The sequence below is a fragment of the Protopterus annectens genome, chromosome 13.part0 (assembly GCF_019279795.1).
Source record: "Protopterus annectens isolate FY-2018-M chromosome 13.part0, PAN1.0, whole genome shotgun sequence".
In the NCBI taxonomy this organism is placed as follows: domain Eukaryota; kingdom Metazoa; phylum Chordata; order Ceratodontiformes; family Protopteridae; genus Protopterus; species Protopterus annectens.
In genome coordinates, this window is record NC_056747.1 from 321,596,467 (window position 1) to 321,616,261 (window position 19,795).

Genomic DNA, 19,795 nt, shown 5'->3' on the forward strand with positions numbered 1-19,795 from the left:
CTCTTTCCCTGCTTGAATCCACTTCCCAGGTCGCCTGTCACTGCATAATTGGCAGGTATGATGTTGCTGATGCCTCTTCCAGGGTTGCTGCTTTTGGGTCTGTGATGAAGCATTATTCTTGTCTGTGTGTACAGGTCTTGCCTGATGATATTAAAGCCAAGCTTTTGGATGCCCCTGTGCATAATAAAAATATTTTGGGGACAGCTGCTGCTGACCTGTTTAAGACCCTTCAGGATGGGGGTAAGGCCTTGCAGGAACTCAGACATATTTTTGTATCTCCTATCCCCAGATTCCATAGGAATTACCCCAAGTCCACATTTGTCTGCAGACACACTCACCCACCTTCCAAATTGGTATAAGATCACTTTGGACTACTGGGTACTATCTGTCATTCCTCGGAGATTTCATTGTTTGGAAATCCTGTCTCCCTTCTCATGTTTTGCACAGCCTCCTCAGAAACAGCTTCCTTATTTTCCAAAGGTTTTGCAGTCCCTTTTTGCATCAAGGAACGATTCAGCATATTCCACCCTCCTATCTCAATAGTCTCCCTGTCCCAGCAGTCTTTTGTGGGATCTGCACTTCACCACTTGTCTTTTACAAAGTCTGAGGTTCACTGTAAACCTCTAGAAAACTGTTCTGAAACCCTCCCAGTATACTGTTTTCCTAGGATGCCAGCTTCAGATGTTTCCTTTTCTAATTTCTCCAAGTCTTTTGGGTTTCTAGTACCATGAACGGAAATGGATGCTTTTCCCAAGTATGATTAAAGTTCATAAAACTTGTATTGTTTCAATCTTTGATGTTAGCCAGAAGTGCTCTTCACCTGCAATTTGTATAGAGTTACATGTATCAGTAACATATCTAAGTATGACTGTAAATTCTTTTTTATAAGACCAGTTGCTCACCATCTATATTACATAATCAAACTGTTAAAAGTTCAAATGTCATATGGTCGACACAATATGATCAAACTTTTAAAAGTTAGAAAATGTAATTAAAAAAATAAACCAAAGAAAAACTTACCTGAACAGTTTAAGCAGGGGGGCAAGCCCCCCACACCCTCCCCCCCACTCTTTAAATATACCAACCCCGAGATTAGTAGGTTTTTGTAACTATTTCATTCTCTCTGGCTGTTACTTCATCCCATTTCATGTCCTGTGCATTTGAACAACTTTTTCTTTCTTTTACTTCTACTATCCATTTATCATTTTTATGTTCTACAGGATCTGCATAGATATTTTTCCAAAATGTATCTATTTCTTGTTTTTGGTAGTGGTTCAGTTCATTTTGCCATATTTCCCAATTCTGTATTAAACATTTTGGGTCATCAATAAATTGCTTATTTTGTATTTTTCCTTTATAGTTATCTGCATATCTTCAAAGTATTTCTGCCTGTGCTGATATGTTTAGTTTATTTCCTATAGAGCATGATAGATCCTCATCTGTTTTGATACTGTGCATTGCTTTTATCACTTTTCTCTTTGAGTATTTTTGTTGCTGATGTTCTTCGTGTTTCACTGTTGCAGTCATTACATTTGGGTTATCCTGCTGGCAGGTTGCCCTCAGGCGGCCTGAATTCCAAAGTCTTGGGTCCTGCGTCGGTTGCTGTCACTTCTTCCCTGACGTCAGGTCGTCAGGGGTATAAAAGATGCAGCCGACGCCATTTTATTCAGTCTTTCTTGCCATGCGGTGCCCGAAGCAGAAGCAGTTCACAAATGCCGGTTGGCAGACTCCTGAGCTTTTTGTGTTCGAGTTTCAGATCCAAAGTCTTCATTAAAAGCTAAGTACCCCGTTGGGGAAACTTTTTTTTCTTGCTCCAGACTGATGTCAGAAAAAGTTAATAATTGTATTTCTTGTGGGAAGCAAATACCTCATAAGGACTTTCATTCTTACTGTATTCCTTGCCTAGGCCCTGACCACGATGTTGATAGTTGTCGGTTTTGTGCTAGATTTAACCAACGTACTATTAAGCGTCGGTACAATTTTGCATTAAGCTATTTTGGGTGAAGATTTAAGTATACAATGTCATCGGATAGCCATCCGACTACCGGAGTTCACAAAAAACGCAAAGAAAAAGAAAAAGACAGGCAACCGAGGTCCAAAACAGACGACGAAGCTTCTCCTAAGCAGGTCGCCGGTTCTCAGTGAGGCACTTTCGCAGCCCCTGATGCCCGCTACTGACTCCCACGTGGAGTCGGCCAGGCTGCAGGAAATGCAAGGTATTGGAGCCTCAGAGATTATTCCCTCAGATGGTTCCAGAGCTGCTGAGCAGACATCTGCTTCTGAGGGTGTATTCAGACCTAAACAGTTATATATTAAACCGACTTCAAACACAAAGACTAAAACACCTTTAAAGACAAAGAAGCAAGTTCACCAGCCACAAGGACAGGCTTCCATGCCCAAAAAACAGATGCTCAAAATGGCCGAAGACTTAATTACTTTGATCAGGGGTTCCCATCCCCCTCCTGATAAGAGGCCTAGGCAAGAGACAGACTATGAATCTTCAGATCAGGTTTCCATTTTTTCTGATTCCTCTTCTGATCAGGAATATTCTCTTCCCCCCATGAGGACTCTGATGCTGAAGAATCAGTTCCTTCAGCTTCTCCTCCTGAGGACTACTCTTTTGGGGAAACCTTGCATACCATGAAGGAACACTTCCACTGGGAGAGCCAAGATTTTTCAGAATCTAAGAAAAGGCTCAGAGACTTCCTTTTACTTCATCAACACAGGCCTCTAGCTGTTCCACCTGTGTTGGACATTGTAGATGATGTGTTCTCGGAGTCCAGTCTGACCCCTGACTCTCTACCTCCAGCTCCTGTTAAGCCGGACAGATACTACAGGGTCCCTGACTCTCATAAATTCCTTTTCAAAAACCCTACTGCAGACCCAGAAACTATTTCTCAGGGTCCAAAAGGGGTCAAAGCTTCTACTGCAAAAAACCCTACCCCCTCTGATAGGGATTCTAGGGCTCTGGATAGATGGGGAAAAAAATTGCCAGTTTCATATGCTCAAATATCAGCAATATATCATGACATTGCTTAAACAGAAAATGATGGCAAATTCTGAATGTGCAGAAAAGAAAGAAATACAGGATTTATTGCATGCAGCTGAACAAGTTGAAAAACATACTTTACAATGTGGTTTTGATTCTCTGGAGGCTTCCTGCAGGGCCGCTGTTACGGGTTCTGTCATTAGGAGGCATGCTTGGTTAAAAGAACAAAATCTGCCTGACCATGTTAAAGCAAAATTATTAGATGCTCCTTTACAACATTATACCTTGTTTGGTGTTAAGGCAGAAGAGATGTTAAAGAAAATGGACGACAAAGCTAAATCTATGCAAGCGGTCAATGATTTCTTACAGGTACAGCCACCTAGAGTTAGCAGACACTGGCCTACAAAGAATTGGTTCTTTCCAGTCTCAGACAGACCTCAAAGGGGCAGATCAAGACGCTCTAGAGGCAGATCACAGCCGCAAGGATCCTACAGGTCTAAGCAGTGGAGTGCCTCTACCTCCAAAGGTGGAGAGGACAAATCACAATCATACAGGAAACAGTCCCAATGACTTCCCCCTGCCTGCACCAAGCACTTATCTTCTGGCAGCACCCTTAGGGGGAAAACTAGCACTTTCTTCTCAAAATTGGCACATTATAACCCAGGACAAATGGTTTCTAGACATAGTGTCTCAAGGCTACAAGTTTCATTTCCATACCGTACCAAGGGCAAACAGTTGGCCAGACCTGCCAAAAAACCAATGGGCAGAGGCTCAAAAACAAGTCGCAGCTCTCATGGACATGAGGGCTATTCAACAAGTGCCTCAGCAAGAGCAGGGACAAGGATTTTACTCGAGACTGTTCTTGGTACCCAGAAAGGACCCAGCATGGAGACTAATACTGGACCTATCTATTCTAAACACTTTCCTGGATATACCAAAATTCAAGATGTTGACCTTACAGCAGCTTCTGCCCATGCTGGGCAGCAAGGCTTGGCTCACGACTTTAGACCTAAAAGAGGCATACCTGCATGTCCCAATCAGACAAACATGCAGAAGATTCCTCAGATTCAAGTCTGGCTCAAAGCATTACCAATTCTCTGCACTGCCCTTTGACTTATCTACTGCGCCCAGGGTCTTCACAAAGTGCCTCGCACCAGTAATTGCATTCTGCAGACAGAGGAATACAAATATATCCTTACTTGGATGACTGTCTCATACAAGCAGAGAACAAGGACATTCTACTACAGCATCTGACGTTTGTGATAAGACTTTTAACATGCCTAGGGTACACAGTCAACAAAAAGAAATCAAAACCAGTACCCTCTCAAGAGATAATATTCCTGGGTGCAAGCTTAAATACAGCTGCCCAGATGGCTTATCTCACTCCAGACAAACAAAGGCAACTGACTACCTATTTCAAGGAAATGGCAACAAAGGCCCAGTTATTTGCAAGAAAAATTCTGCAGGCTTTGGGCTTCATTGCATCCTGCATCTTACTAATTCCATATGCAAGACTGCACATGAGGAAAATTTAATGGTACCTAAAAAGTGTTTGGACGCAACATTGCCACAGTCTGGAAACAATGATTACTCTAATTCCCTGCCTGCAACAGGAGTTTCGATGGTGGGCAAAGGCTCGTCACCAAAACAAGGGACAGCCATTCTCACTACCCCCAGCCAGGCAGAGCCCAATGACGGATGCATCAGATTATGCCTGGGGGGCACACATGGCAGGAAGAGGCATTCAGGGCACCTGGTCTACAAACGAAAAGCATCTACATATCAATCAAAAAGAGATGCTAGCTGTTCAAAATGCCCTGACAACCTTCAAGGACCTACTTCATCTGGGACAACTACTGATAAAGACTGACAACACCACGGTCATGTGGTACATAAACGGGGGCACTCATTCTTATCCCCTGTGCAGACTAGCCATGGCTTTATGGGACACAGCATTGACATACCAAGTTCATCTGCAGGCACAATTCCTGCCAGGAAAGGAAAACACTCTGGCAGACGAATTAAGCAGAAACCTCATGGATCCCCACGAGTGGCACCTGGACCCACAAGTCTTCAGCAAGAAATGGGGGCGCCCGGACATAGATCTATTTGCCTCCCCTCAAAGCAATCAACTAAAAAGATTCTGCATAAGGACTTGTCATAGACAAGCTTGGAAAACCAAAATGATTCTGATTGCCCCAGACTGGCCACGCCAGTACTGGTATCCGATCTTAAGGAACTTGTCCCAATGCCCAGCCTGGATCTTACCTCAAATATCTCATCTACTGTCCCAGCAAAACAATCAGATTCTACACAGCCAACTCAGGACCCTAAACCTGGCAGAATGGCAGATAATGTAGCCATACAAAACCGCACCTCTCAGTAAAGCTGTGATGGATGTCATTTTAGAAGCCAGAAGGCCTAGTACTAAAAAATCCTATGCTGGGAAATGGAAGATATTTTGCGCTTGGAACCAAGCTCAAGGAACTGATACAGCGGTCCCAAATATTCCTCAGATTTTGCAATACTTAACCGAGATGCTGGACAAAGGCCTATCTTTCTCATCAATTAAAATCCATGCCTCTGCCATTTCGGCTCATTACAGTACAGAGCCACCACACTTTTCTCATCCTTTATTAAGGCAGTACCTCAGAGGACCCAAAAACGTAAGGCCTCCAAGGAGAACGCCAGTACTTGCATGGGACCTCAGTTATGTCTTGGAAAAACTCAACTTACCTCCTTTTGAGCCAGCTGCTACTGCAGATATAAAATTCTTATCTTGGAAAACAGCTCTGCTCCTAGCAATAACTTCTGCAAGACGAGTTTCAGAGCTACAGGTTCTCATGGCCGTGGAACCCTTTATCATTTTTTATCCAGACAGGGTCTCTCTGAGAACAAACCCTACATTTATGCCTAAGGTGGTATCTAGTGTAGCCCTTAAACAAACTGTTCATTTGCCAACCTTTTATCCAAATCCACAGAACAAGGGGGAGAAAATTCTGCATTCTTTGGATGTACGCAGACAGCTTAGATTCTACTTGGACAAAACTAAAGTTTTCAGAAAGACAACAATTACTAGTGGCATATGCCACCGCATCACAAGGAAAGGCCATCTCCAAGCAGATATTTCAAAGTGGATAGGTCACTGCATTCGTTTCTGCTACTCACAGCATGACAAACCAGTGCCTAAGGGCAGTAGACCACATTCAACCAGAGCTGCAGCCACTTCTGCAGCCTTTCTCAGGGGAGTATCAACCAAAGATATTTTAGAGGCTGCCACTTGGAGTTCAGTGCATACCTTTACAAAACATTACAATCTGCCTCTTTACTCTAAATCCAGGGCAAGCTTTGCCACTGCAGTTCTGCAGGGCCTCATAGCCACTCCTAATGCTGTTTAGCTCCAGCCCCTCAACCATAGCTTTGAGACTCAACCCAAATGTAATGACTGCAACAGTGAAATACGAAGAACATAGTACAGTTGTGCACACTTACCATAAATGTAGATGTTCGAGTGTATTCACTGTTGCAGTCCAGGTTACCCACTCGCCATCCCCCTAATTTTTGCTGGAACTTATCTTTACTTCTCTACTCTATACAACCTAGGTGGTGTATTTGCTTATAGATGAAGGTAAAGCTTATTTCTGGTGCATGTATGTTTTATTTACATAAATTTAGCTTACCCTTTTGGGGGCACCTGACATCTGGGGCAAGAAAAACTGAATAAAATGGCATCGGCTGCATCTTTTATACCCCTGACGACCTGACGTCAGGGAAGAGGCGACCGTAACCGACACAGGACCCAAGACTTTGGAATTCAGGCTGACTGAGAGCAACCTGCCAGCAGGATAACCCAAATGTAATGACTGCAACAGTGAATACACTTGAACATCTACATTTATGGTAAGTGTACACAACTGTACTTTCCCTCTTCTGTACTCTTCTAATAGTGATACTTCTTGTCTTAATTGCTTTATAGTTTTCTCTATTTGATACTTCCATGATGGCATTCGATTTTTCCCCCTTCCTTTTCCTTACTACCCGATGTTTGTGTGGTAATACTTTTCTGTTATTAATTTAGCTGCAGAGTAATATATCCTATTTACTTCTGTTACAGCACATGAATCTCTATGGATAGTCCTAATTACTGTGTTCATTTGTTTTATCAGACCTCTAACTTCTTGGGTTTTATTGACTTTCTCTAGTTTATTTCTTTCATTGATCTTAATATGTCTGTCCATTTCTATTAAATCAAGAAATTTTTCTAAACTGAGGGCACATTCTTTGTTCTGACTTTGCTGCGGGCATTCTATAGAATGTTCCAGAGCAAAAATCAGGTCTATAGATTTTTTTTGCAGCATTTGCTGCTCAATTTCTCCTAGTGTGATTTTCTACAAGAACTAACTACTTCACATTACCTGTGACCACTCGCCCTCCTCCAGTATTGTCCCAGCAAAGTTTTTTTAAACCCCTGGAGCCATCTTGGCTTACTCACAGCAGCTGCCCATTCCCTTCAGCTAGTGGTGTATCTCATTGTAAGTGTTTGAGCTTTACTTTTTATATTGCAGCTAAGATCTCTACAAACTCAATTGTTTTATTGCTTTGTTACTGTCAGCATTGCTACTGTTGCAGAACTGGTCTCCTATTTATACAAGTTGTAGACAAAGTGTTACAATGTATCATTTTCCAGTCTGACTTGGTGCTTAGTGCTGCTAGCACTTACAGATGTTATAGTATCAAACTGGGTTGTTTCTCCTCATCACTTTTTAGTACATACTTTTTAGTTAAAATAGACGCTAAGCAGTCTGAGTATTATGTGATTCATTTTGAAGGAAGGCATAAGTTAAATACAGAACACCATATTACGGCTAAAAGTCCTGTTTTGCTGCCATGTCAGAGTGATCCTTAGTTGTTTTAACTGCTGTACCATGAGAAATATAGCAATGTAGATATGTAAATGCCTGGGTTGCAATATTTAAGTACTGTTATATACAATTGCTGTGATAGTTTACTACTGCTATATCTCTGATAGAACTGTCTCTTTAAATTCATAGGCTACCTAAATTATCCGGTACATAACACTAAGTAAGTTTTGTTTTATGTCAAGGGCTTCATATGCGAATGCATAACAGTTGCCTGAGCTTTTTGTTTTTACAAAACACTTTGTACCTGTGTAAATAGTATAAGTGCTGCTATTCAAACCCAATACCCTTCCTGCCTGGGTGATAATTTATTATTTCAGTTACTTTTTACAGCACTTCCCTCTCATTCCCCTTTCAGAGACCTTAACATAATAATAATTTTTGTCTCCATCTTTCATTTAGTGACCACTGTCCCTGTGAACGGGTTCTCTCTCAGTCCCCCACTTGCTGAATCCTTGGCCATTGACCGCATCTGCAGTGAAGAAATCAGCCACAAGGACTCAAGGGCTTTAAAAAGAAAATAAGTTACTGTAGGTGTCCTGCTACATTTCCCTCTAGCCTGCTACTGTAGAAAGTACCTGGTCTAAAGCAGAAATAACTGGCTCTACCCATGGCTAGGGACAGCAGCTGCTCCCCACCTCCATCAGCTGTAAGTACATTCCCCAGTTAAAAAGTTTCTTTTTAGTTAACAGTAAACCAAGATAAAGTTCTAGGCAAAAAAAAGGTAACCCAGTAGATACACTGGAACTGCCCACTTTAGAGGCAAAAAGGTACTTAAACTGCCACTTTTTGTTTGCTTCAAACTAGGTATCTACCCAGAAAGGATACAGCTGAAATCAGGTCTATAGATTGTTTTTCCCTACTAGATTTTAATATCTCCTAACAATTTGGCTATTTAGACACTTATCCTGCAATCGTAAGCCTGGGAGGCTCTAGCCTGCTCCATTTGCTACGCTCAATTCGTTCCCCTCCCTGCCTCCTATTCCCACCCACCCCAATCCCTTTACATTTATTCTTAGCCTTAACCCCACCCCTAATTACCACCAATTAAGCTACACCACTAGTCATCCCCTCCCCCTACATCCAACACAGTCATGCTACTACTTAATATAATAACAATCCTAACCTGTGTACTTCTAGCTCACGTTACATCCTGCCAAGGCTCCACAGTCACATGCCCCAACAACTTCCACTGTACTGTCTCAACACCCTCCCTCAAATATTTACACCATAACTACACAACTCCTGCCACCAAAAACATCCTCCCAATACACACACTCCATTACCAAACAGCTAACGCACACAAAAATAAAATATATCTAAGATACCATAAGCAATTTAGTATGTATATAAAACATATGTTACCCTCCATAAACTAGTCATTGCTGGAGACATCCATCCAAACCCTGGTCCTTCCAAATCCAACCAACCACAAACCCTAGTCAAAGCAACCCCCCCCCCACAACTCAACTCCTAGCCAACAAAAAACAACAGACCTACATATAATGTCCTTAAACATCAGAAGTGTATGCAATAACATCCAAGAACTACATTCCAGCATAAGCATATATTCCCCAGGTATTCTCTTCCTAACTGAAACCTGGCTCAAACCTCACATCAAAAGTGAGGAAAATACTTCCACCTGAATACAACATCCTTCGCATAGACAGATTGTCCAAAAAAGGAGGTGGTGTAGCATCGATATTTAAGCACCACCTAAACATCAGAAGTATATGCAATAAAATCCAAGAACTACATTCCAGCATAAGCATATATTCCCCAGATATTCTCTTCCTAACTGAAACCTGGCTCAAACCTCACATCAGAAGTGAGGAAATACTTCCACCTGAATACAACATCCTTCGCATAGACAGATTGTCCAAAAAAGGCGGTGGTGTAGCATCGATATTTAAGCACCACCTCAATATTCAACTCCTGAACACATCTGCCTTGTACCACAACAATGAAGAAATTCTTTATGCCGATCTCAAACTAAACCCAAACAAAACAATCAATATCATAGGATGCTATTTCCCACCAGGGCAAAATATTACACCTCTAGAAAATCTCTTGAGCTGGGCTACTCCATCTCTACCCCAAGAAACCAAAATTCTCGGCGACTTTAACATCAACTGGCTATCCTGTAATAATTTCCCAACCATTCACCTTAATCTCCATGGGTTCACTCAACTCATTCAATTCCCTACCCGAATCAACAAAAACCCTAACAATCATACCTTACTTGAATGGATCCTAGTCAACAAGACCTTTCACTCTTACCTAGCAGGCTGCTTACCTGACAGTCTTAGTGACCACTCCCCCACTTTCCTAATTCGTCACCACACAAACAGTCTCAAGCCCATTATCCACAGGCAAATACGGAAGATGTCCAACTTCAACCCCAACTCCTTCATTTCCCTGCAAAAAATTAAGTGGTCATCACTGAAATACCTCAACTTAGGTGAGGCTGCCCACTTCTTCAACAGTACCTTCCTCTCTATCCTAAACACCCATGCTCCTGAAAGAAATGCCAAAGTCAGATACAGGTGTGCCCTATAGTTACAAAAGACCACCATAACCCTTAATGAAATCCAGACATAAGACCTGGGAGCACTGGCGACTAACAAAAAAATAACTCAGATAGACAGTCATTCCTTGAACTGCACAATAAAGCCAAAAAGCAAATAAAATTAGACAAACCCCTCTACTATAAATCCACCCTAAACTCTACCAGCCACAACCCTAAGCAATTTTGGTCCACTATTAACACTATCCTCCACCCAGGGAAGGTTGATACCCCCCAGCCGTCCATTCCCCCCTCCTCCAGCAGTATTGCTGAATCCTTCAACAAAAACTTCACTGAAGCTATAACATCTCTAAACAAATAACACTTCCCTACAACAGCCCCCCAACTCCTAACCCTAAACCCCCCCACTCCTCTTTTTTTCTTCACCTCAGTACCTACCTCCAACATAAAAAGACTATTGTCAAAACTTAAACCCACCAAACTTGCAGCTGACAACCTTCCCTCTGAATACTTGAAAATTGCAGCTGATATACTAGCCTACCCAGTTTCAATTCTAATCAACCGTTCCATAACAGAAAGCTATGTTCCTTCGATATGGAAAATATCCCACATCAGTCCCCTCCACAAAGGCACCCCACTCCACAGACCTCTCCAATTACCACCCCATTGCTATCCTCTCCCCTCTCTCCAAGATACTTGAAAAATGTATCAACACCCAGGTCTCCAACTACCTCCTAGCTAATACCATCACAGAACAATGGCCTGTTCTCTACTGCCATATTTCTAGATCTCCCAAAGTCATTTGACATGGTATCTCATGAGCTACTACTCTCCCCAACCTTTCCTTCACACAATCAGCCTTCAACTGGTTCCAGAGCTATCTACACAGACGCCAGCAATCAGTAATCTAGGACGATAACCCATCACCTCGCCTCCCAGTTACTGTCTGAGTTCTCCAAGGGTCTATCCTTGGCTGTCTGCTATTCTCACTTTTCACTAACAACCTACATACTGCCACTACACAAGCATCTCATATACAGTACGCAGATGACTCTACTGTCATCTACCTTGCCCCCACTCTACCCAAACTACAGCAAGTCACACAGGAATCATACTCTTCTGTAGAAAGCTGGCTATCCAATGCTCAGCTCCTACTCAACCCAAGTAAGACAAAACTCCAAGTAAGACGAAACTCCTGTTCCAACCTTCCAAAGCCACCCAAAACACCCCCCACTTCAACATTCTCGCCAAAGACAATACCTTTATCTCTCCATCAGAACACACATAATTACTTGGTGTGGAAATAGACAACCAACTTAGATTTGACAACCACATATCTATCACAATAAAAAAAGTTCACAAGAAACTTGGTGCATTATATCGAAGCCGCCAATTCCTAACCAAGACGGCTAGAATCTCCATAGCCAATTCCCAGCTAATCTCCACCCTACTCTATGCATCCCCCATACTTACCAACCTTAGACAGACAGACCTACACAAGCTGGATGCTTGTTGCAACAATATTGCTAAATTTGCCACTGGAACTTCCTACCGCAGCCTTCATTGTATCTCCTTTAAAGAACTAAACTGACTAGAACTCCAACTCCTTCAATTTAATCAACTCTCCCTCACTCATAAACTTAACCACCCCCATAACATCCCTTCCCTTTAAACCCTTCTCCAACCCTTTCACTCCACTAGGCCCCTAAGATCAAGCAACAAAAATCAACTCACTGTTATCAAATCCAAAAACTCAGCAGGAGAAGCCATATTTTCATGTAACATATCTAAACTTTGGAACAATCTTCCACCCTCTATAACTACTCTACCTTCCAGCAGCCTTTTCAAGACTGCGCTCAAATTCCACTGGTTTTGTCCTTGTTCTAATCCAGACTAACACCCCCACCTAGACTCTTAACCCAACTATACTACCACCACTACTAACCGCAGTCAGAATTAGCTAGTTGTCTTTACATACTTTAAAATCTTGTCTGACAACTTTGTTCCTAATATTATAAATGACAAGAAACTATTTTAACTTGCAACATTTACTGTGTGTACTGTTGATAATCAATATCTTGTTGTTGTATTAAAGCCAACAACCTGTAATGTTATTTACTATTGCTGCAACTTTGTATCTGTATTTATCATGTACATGATGTGGAGCTTTTCTCCCTGGGCATCCACTGAAAAAGGACCTGCATCCAGTCGGAATTTCCATTAAACAAATGTAATAAAAACAAATGTAATAAAATAAATTAATCTTCCTGTGCCACAGTCTCTTCAGTTTCATCCTGTGTCATCCATTGCTCTTTCATATGGGAGTTCACTGGCTTATCACTCCACATCATTAAATGCGGAGTTGCCACAGTTTCCTGTTCTTTGTCTTGCTGTGCAACTTCAGCTGAATGTTTGTCTCCTGCTTCTCCTGTTTCTCCAGACTTTGGGGACTCATTGTTGCATCTTGCTGTGATGTAACCTGTGTTGGACTTTCTGCACTAAACCCTTTACTTTGCAAGTATTCCATAACTTCATCTTCTATTTTTTTTTAACTTCTACTTTACTAATCTTCTATTCTGCATTCCCTCTTTGTGTCTGTGATCTTATTTTTTTTTTATTGTGAATTTTTCCATGTCTGGATGCTTTTGCATGTATTTCTCGTTGAATATATGTGGGGCCTGTTCTGTGTTCATTAATTTAGCATTCTCCTTTGCAGAAATACTGCACCATATTAGATCTCTTTCTTTCCCATGTCCATATTTCTTTTTTATACCTTTCAAAAATCTGTAGAGTTTGTTCTTTATATTTTTCACACTTACTCAGTTGCTTCTTTTTCCAAACAGCCAAAGGTTTCTTGGTCTGTATAATTTTTTTTTATAAATCTGTTGTATTAATGAATACTAATTTTTATTTGAAGCTTATGACATTTTTTTTTGTTTTTTGTGGAAGTATTTTTCTTTCCTTTAATTTCTCTATCAATTTTTTTGTGGGTCTTCTGTCTGGAAATTCTGGGCTTTTTACATAATTGTTACAATACATAATTTCTTTCTTATCTTCAGTAGTCCACTCTGTCATCTTTGTCTCTTTTTGGGCATATCAAGTTTTGTGGTTTTTGTGGACTGCTACTTCCTTCTGCAGTAGGGGCCACCCTCCCCTTGGGCCTAGCCTGTCTCCACTATAGGAATGTTTCTGGTCTTGAGGATTCTGCACTGTCAATTTTTCCAATCCTGGCACCAGTGCGCTTACCAGTATTGGCCAGTTTTTTATTCTGGGTCTTGTGCACCCAGCTGTCTTTTTATTTTTAAACCTACTTCTGTTCATGATATAAGGTATATAAAATACAGTCTATATATCAGTGTAGTCTTGGTGAGATTTTGTGAAAAACAGGTGCCACTTTATGAAGGTACTCCCCAAGACATGAGGATGAATTCATTTGCAGCAATACTGCTCTCCTTTGCTTGCTGACTTATCTCCCCATTCAGACCCCTCTTTAGACTCTTCCCATAGTGGATTTTCCTCCTGCACCAAAGATTTTGCTTCTGACAACCTTTTTCCACTCTCTCCTTCCCCTGCCCTCCCTTACAGCTCCTGGTACTGGGATTTATGGCTTCACTACCCCACGCTTCCTCTCTTGATAGAGCTACATTTGAGTAAGCTAAAAATGTTACCTCAAATCAGTGTGGCTTCAACATTGCCACCCTCTGGAGTCCCCTGTTCCTCTTCTTCCTTATCTTAAACTCAAATTTCAGAAGTGGATTCACCTGCTATCTCTTAATCCAGGGCTTCCCTTCCAGAGACCAGTTCAGTCTCTGGAACTGTACACAGATGCCTCAGATTTTAGGTGGGAGGGAGGCCTCTTGCAGCTCCCTAAAGGTCCAGGGTCTTGGGCTTCGTCATAAGATGTTGGATCATATCAACATAAAGGAGATGAAAGCTCTGCAAGCTATTCATTCCCTTTTCCACCCTGGCCCCCTCAGTGTCTTCATGGATAATACCCTGTGATGTGGTATGTCAACAAGCGGGGGGTGTGCACAAGGTCCTATCTTCTTTGCAGATTAGCTCTCCAAGTATGAGATCTAGCTACCCAGTATCAAGTGACTCTACAGGTGGTGTACATTTCTTCAGAGCACAATCTAGTGGCAGACTCATTGAGCAGGTCTTGCACACAGGCTCACAAATCGAGGCTTCACAGAGATTGTGCGTTTCTGGACATTGGCCATCGATGGGGTATTCGTTAGGTAGATATTTATCTCACTGGGTGGATCTTCTTGCACAAGACAAGGGAGCTCTTATCCATCCTCACCTTTCCACTTCTCTAATGACACTCTGGGTGATAAGAGTTTTGATTCCTTTTCGGCCTCTCTTTTCTGAGGATGTGCTTCGGGTTCTGCAGGAGGCCAGGAACTCTACTACTAGAACATCATACATGTCAAAATGGAAAATAATGTCCGGTGCCTATCTCACCATCAGGATCCTGTATCTATGAAGGTTACTCTGATTCTTTCTTATTTGTGTGATCTGCTCCATACTGGGTGGGCACATTCTTCAATTAAAGCTTACCTGTCAGCATTCTCTGCTTATCTGGCCTTGAATCCTCATCTTCCTCTGGCCTTTTGGTTTGAGTCCAAGCAATTTCTTCAATGTATCTTTTATATCAGGATTTGCAGGAAACATGTTCAGCCTGCTTGAGACTTCAGTTTCGTAATTGAAAAATTGACCCCAGGTTTGTTTAGAGCCTGCTTCTTCAGTTTCTTACAACATGCTTAAAAGACTGTTGTTCTTGTGGCTGTTACTTCAGTCAAGAGAGTGTTTGAGCTTTCAGGCAGTCATGGCTATTTCTCCTTTTTTGGTTTTCATAGAGACAGAGTCTCTCTTCATATGAATTATTCTTTTATTCCCAAGGTGGTCAGTGAGTTGCCATTTAATCAGTCTATTCATCTTCCTTACCTTTTTTTCTTCTCCGCAGTCTGCCAGTGAGAAGGTTCTTTAGTCTTGTCTAAATAATGCCTGACTTGTGTATGCAAATCTAAGGTGTAAAGTACTTCACACATCTGAGCAGCTTTTTGTTTCTTTTCATCCCGGGACTTCGGCTTTGGCTGTTTTTAAACAAGTCACCTCCTGGATTTCAAAGGCACATTCTACTAGGGTAGTTGCCTCATCTGGTGCTTTTTTCAAGGGTTTGGATACTTCATCAAACCTTGAGGCTGCTGCTTAGTTTCTGTTCATACTTTCACTAAACATAACAGATTGGCTGTTATTTCCAGGGCCATGGCAGGTTTTGCCAGGGCTATCCTGCATGAGTTTGTAGAGGGCTGTTTTGTGCCTTCCTCCTCCCAGGCTTCATGGTAGCTGTTGTACTCTACCTTTGGTGAAGAATACTGCAAAAATGATGTGGAAGAATATAGTACAGTTGTATAAAATCTTACCATAATAGTAGATGTCCTTTTCATCACTTGCAGTACGTGGTTCCTCACTACTTCTCCCGCTGTCCTAGCTCTTGTCCTGTATTTTTGTTGCCCTCCTGGCTGAGCTCATCACTTTTATGCCCTGTGTCTTGCGCTTGGAGCATACATATGACATATGGTGGCTATAAGACCTAAAGGCTTTGATACACTGGATGGACACTGGGTTATCCTTGACATGAGATCCCTTAGGTGAAGAACACTGCAACAATTAAGGGAAGAACATCTACTGTTACGGTAAGATTTTACACAACTGTACTTTCCTTCCCCCACCTCTGTTTCTTTGAATTTTTAAGTTCTAATCACAAGATTTATTATCTGTTTGACAAACTCACTAATGCACCTTCATTTGCTCAGTGTTCAACATTTGCTAAATGTCTTGAGTATCTTTTATACTGTAATAGTTGCATTTATTTCATATGAATGTAACCTAATCAACAAATGTATAAGTAAACTGTTAATATATATTATTTATATCTGTGCAATTAATGAATGTCTATTTAAGAATGTTTGTATTATGTTTCTCCCCTGGCATAGACTGGAAATGCATTATGAATAAACACAGTTGGACAAACCCAGTAAACATAATAAAACAGAAATAAAATAAAAACGAATCATTAAAACCAGTACATGCTAAGCTGCGGTTAGTATGACTAGCTGCATTATATTATATTTTCCTTCATTACATTAATGTTTTGCTTACTGACTAGATGTAATAGATTCTTATCTTAACTTTTAATCGCACTACTGTCTCATCTACTTATAGACTTGGGGGGAGGGATTTCTCTGTTTTCTTTAGTCGCTTGCAAGCAGTTTCTTTGGCTTGACCTTCCCCATTCTCCCTTGCTATGCTTGGGTTCACTCCACACCCCCTATCGTACCCCTTTTCCCACCCACCCCCACTTATTCTCGATTTATGAACTCTGACCACTCCCACACCAGCATGTGGTCAGTTTCACACTCCTTCCACACCATAGCTCCATTTAGCCCACCCTTCTAACTTTAATCCCTCACCAGTTCCACACCTTCCTCAAAACTAATTCACAATACTACTTAATTCCTCCATACTACTAAATTAAAATGTAATATTCTCTATCCACATACATAAAGTCAACTTCAGCCCAGCTATCCACTACCGCAAAAAACAAACACACCTTCTCTTCCAGCGCTACTGCTACTTTGTGTTATTTTCTTCGAACGCCTCACCAGTTAAACACACCAACTAACCTTATGCTACATACAGTACTCCACCAGGTACTACATTCCTACTAGTATTTCCCCTACTAACATCTCTACACATTGTGTCCTTATCATAGATACTAAACCAAACTTCCTTTACCTTACACCCATATCATAACAACATGCTCCAACTACAAATGACTATTGTAGCAATTCAAGCATCATTAGCATATGTTTCTACATATCATGCTTACCTCAGTGATTCAATTCCACATCATGCCACCTCTACCAATCGTACTGAAAAAACTACGTGATTCAGTTTTCTTATCCACTCATTTTTCTTTCACATACCACATTACCTACCTGTGTCTCCCATCAATCCAATACACTATCCTCAATATATGAGAAGTAAATTGCTAAAATCATAAAAACTGTGGCACATATTGTAGCCAGGTTGTCTTAGTTTAAATAATCATCGCAATCCTGGTCCACCCATTTCTAATAACACCAAACCTATGCAGAACCACTCTCATGCCATATTCAAATTCTCTAGAAAACCCTCTGATCTGTTGCTACTTAACATTAATATCGAAAGCATCTCAAATAAAATGCAAAAATGTCATGCTACTCTCTCAGTATACTCCTGTGATATAGTTTTTACAGAAACATGGTTAAAACCTGACACCACTAATAACGAAATCCTAGCACCAGGCTATAATATACTACTCAATGACCGCAAAACCAAAAAGGGAAGTGGAGTCGCAGTGTTTTATTTTTATATATATTTTATTTAATTATTAGTATTTGTTTACCAGGAAAGTCCTGTGGGCCAAGCAGAGCCTATTTTCAGTGGAGGCCCATGAGGAAAAGCTCCACAAGAAGCACAAGTAGAATATGTAATACATCACAAGGCACACACTGAGTCTATATACAGCACAGAAAATTTTCTAAACAGTAGTACATTTAGAGTATATGCACACATTTGATGCACACTTAAAACTAATTACAATATAGTACAACTATAGTTTATGTAGTATATGTGAAGAGCTAGGAAAGACATTAAGAGGCTATAGTGGGAATGTTGCAGAAGATGTAGTATATAAGAGGAAATGAATGTACGAAGTTGTAAGTGATAAAAGTAGATATAAGTGTGGGAGTAATACAGATGGAGTTCAGGAGCGAGGTCAAATAGTAGTAATGGATAAAGAAGAAAGTGTGTAGAAATGTTATTGTACTTTAAATAGTTGTATAGAAAACTAAGAGGAAAGGAAAAGTGAGTGTTAAGGAAAAGACTAAGATCTAAGTAATGGCCGGGGGGAGGCTTAGTGCAATTACTGATCCATTTGGAGTAAAGGTATGTGCGTAGAGCAGTTTTGAAGGATGCAGTGCATTGCGCTGTGTCAATAGCTGGATGAAGGCTGTTCCAGGTTTTAGCTATTACCCAGGAGTGTAACAATTGACCTGCGGGTAGTTTAGGTTATTGAATTTGGAGGAGGTGTTGGTTTTCTGATCTTGGAGACCTATTGGGAATGTAGTGGGAGAATAAGGACTTTAGGGCAGGGCAGTCCTGTGGTTTATGAAGTAATTTGTGTGTAGTAGTTAATTGGAGATAAGTAAGATAGTGGCAGAATTTGAGACATTTTAATGTTTTTAAAGGTATGCATTGATGGTTGGAGTGGCAGTTTGTTGCAGATTTGGCTGTTTTGTTATAGCATATTTGAAGTTTCTTTTTCAGGCAGAATTGGAGGTTGATTAAGTAGTGGGGCACCATAAACTAAAGAAGGAAGTAGATAAGTAGATGCAAGAACTTGTTTTTGTGGGAAGGGAGAGGAAGTGTTTGTCTGTACAGTAGTTCCATTTTTTTCAAGGCAGTAGTATTTAAAAAACACCTTTCAGTTGAAACTTTGGATCTCCCCTGGCCTGCCATAGGTAATGCTGAAATTATTACTAGACTTAAACTTAACTCCAAAAAACTCATTAATATCATTGAATGTTACATACTACCCGGTAATATAACCGACCTTTAGAATCTACTCAGCTGGACCTCCAGGGCTGTCCCTCATGAAAATATTATTGTGGAGGACTTCAGCATAGACTGGCTAACATGCAGTTCATGGAATCCCACAAATTGTCAACCTCTATGGATTCTCTCAAGCCATTAAATCTCCCACAGGAACTGATAAAACTACCAACAGGCAGTCGGTCCTCGATTGGATAGTAAGTAGATGAGCCCAGACCTATCACTGCAGCTGCCTTCCAGATACCTTGAGTGATCACTTACCAACCATTTTGATAAGACAACGTACATGTCTGGCTAAGCTTAGCACATACCAGCTAATAAGAGATGAAAGAAACTTTAATCCCACAAACTTTATAACAACTCTGGAAAAATGTAACTGGAAGCCTCTCAAGCTACTCGGCCTTGAAGATGCAGTTAAATATTTCAACACAACCTTTCTAGACATCAACTCTCATGCACCTCCCAGAACCATCAGAATCAAATCCAAGTATGCCCCTTGGCTGAGCAAAGAGACTAGATCCCACCTGAAAACTAGAGACAAAGCTTGGGCCCAGTGGCAAAAAAAAAAAAAACTAGATCCCATGCTTCAAAACAGATATACCTAGAGCTAAAAAACAAATCCAAAAAAATGGAACATGATAAAATCAGCTATTACCATAATATACAAACTGAACACATAAACAACCCTCACAAGTTCTG

At 41.0% G+C, this 19,795-nt stretch overlaps 1 protein-coding gene across 4 annotated transcripts in view; it reads left to right on the forward strand.

Annotated features, from left to right (window-relative positions):
- The window catches only part of BORCS8 (BLOC-1 related complex subunit 8), a 1,082,199-nt gene that overhangs the window by 250,579 nt on the left and 811,825 nt on the right, over nt 1-19,795 (forward strand). The gene's annotated exons all lie outside the window — the stretch shown is intronic.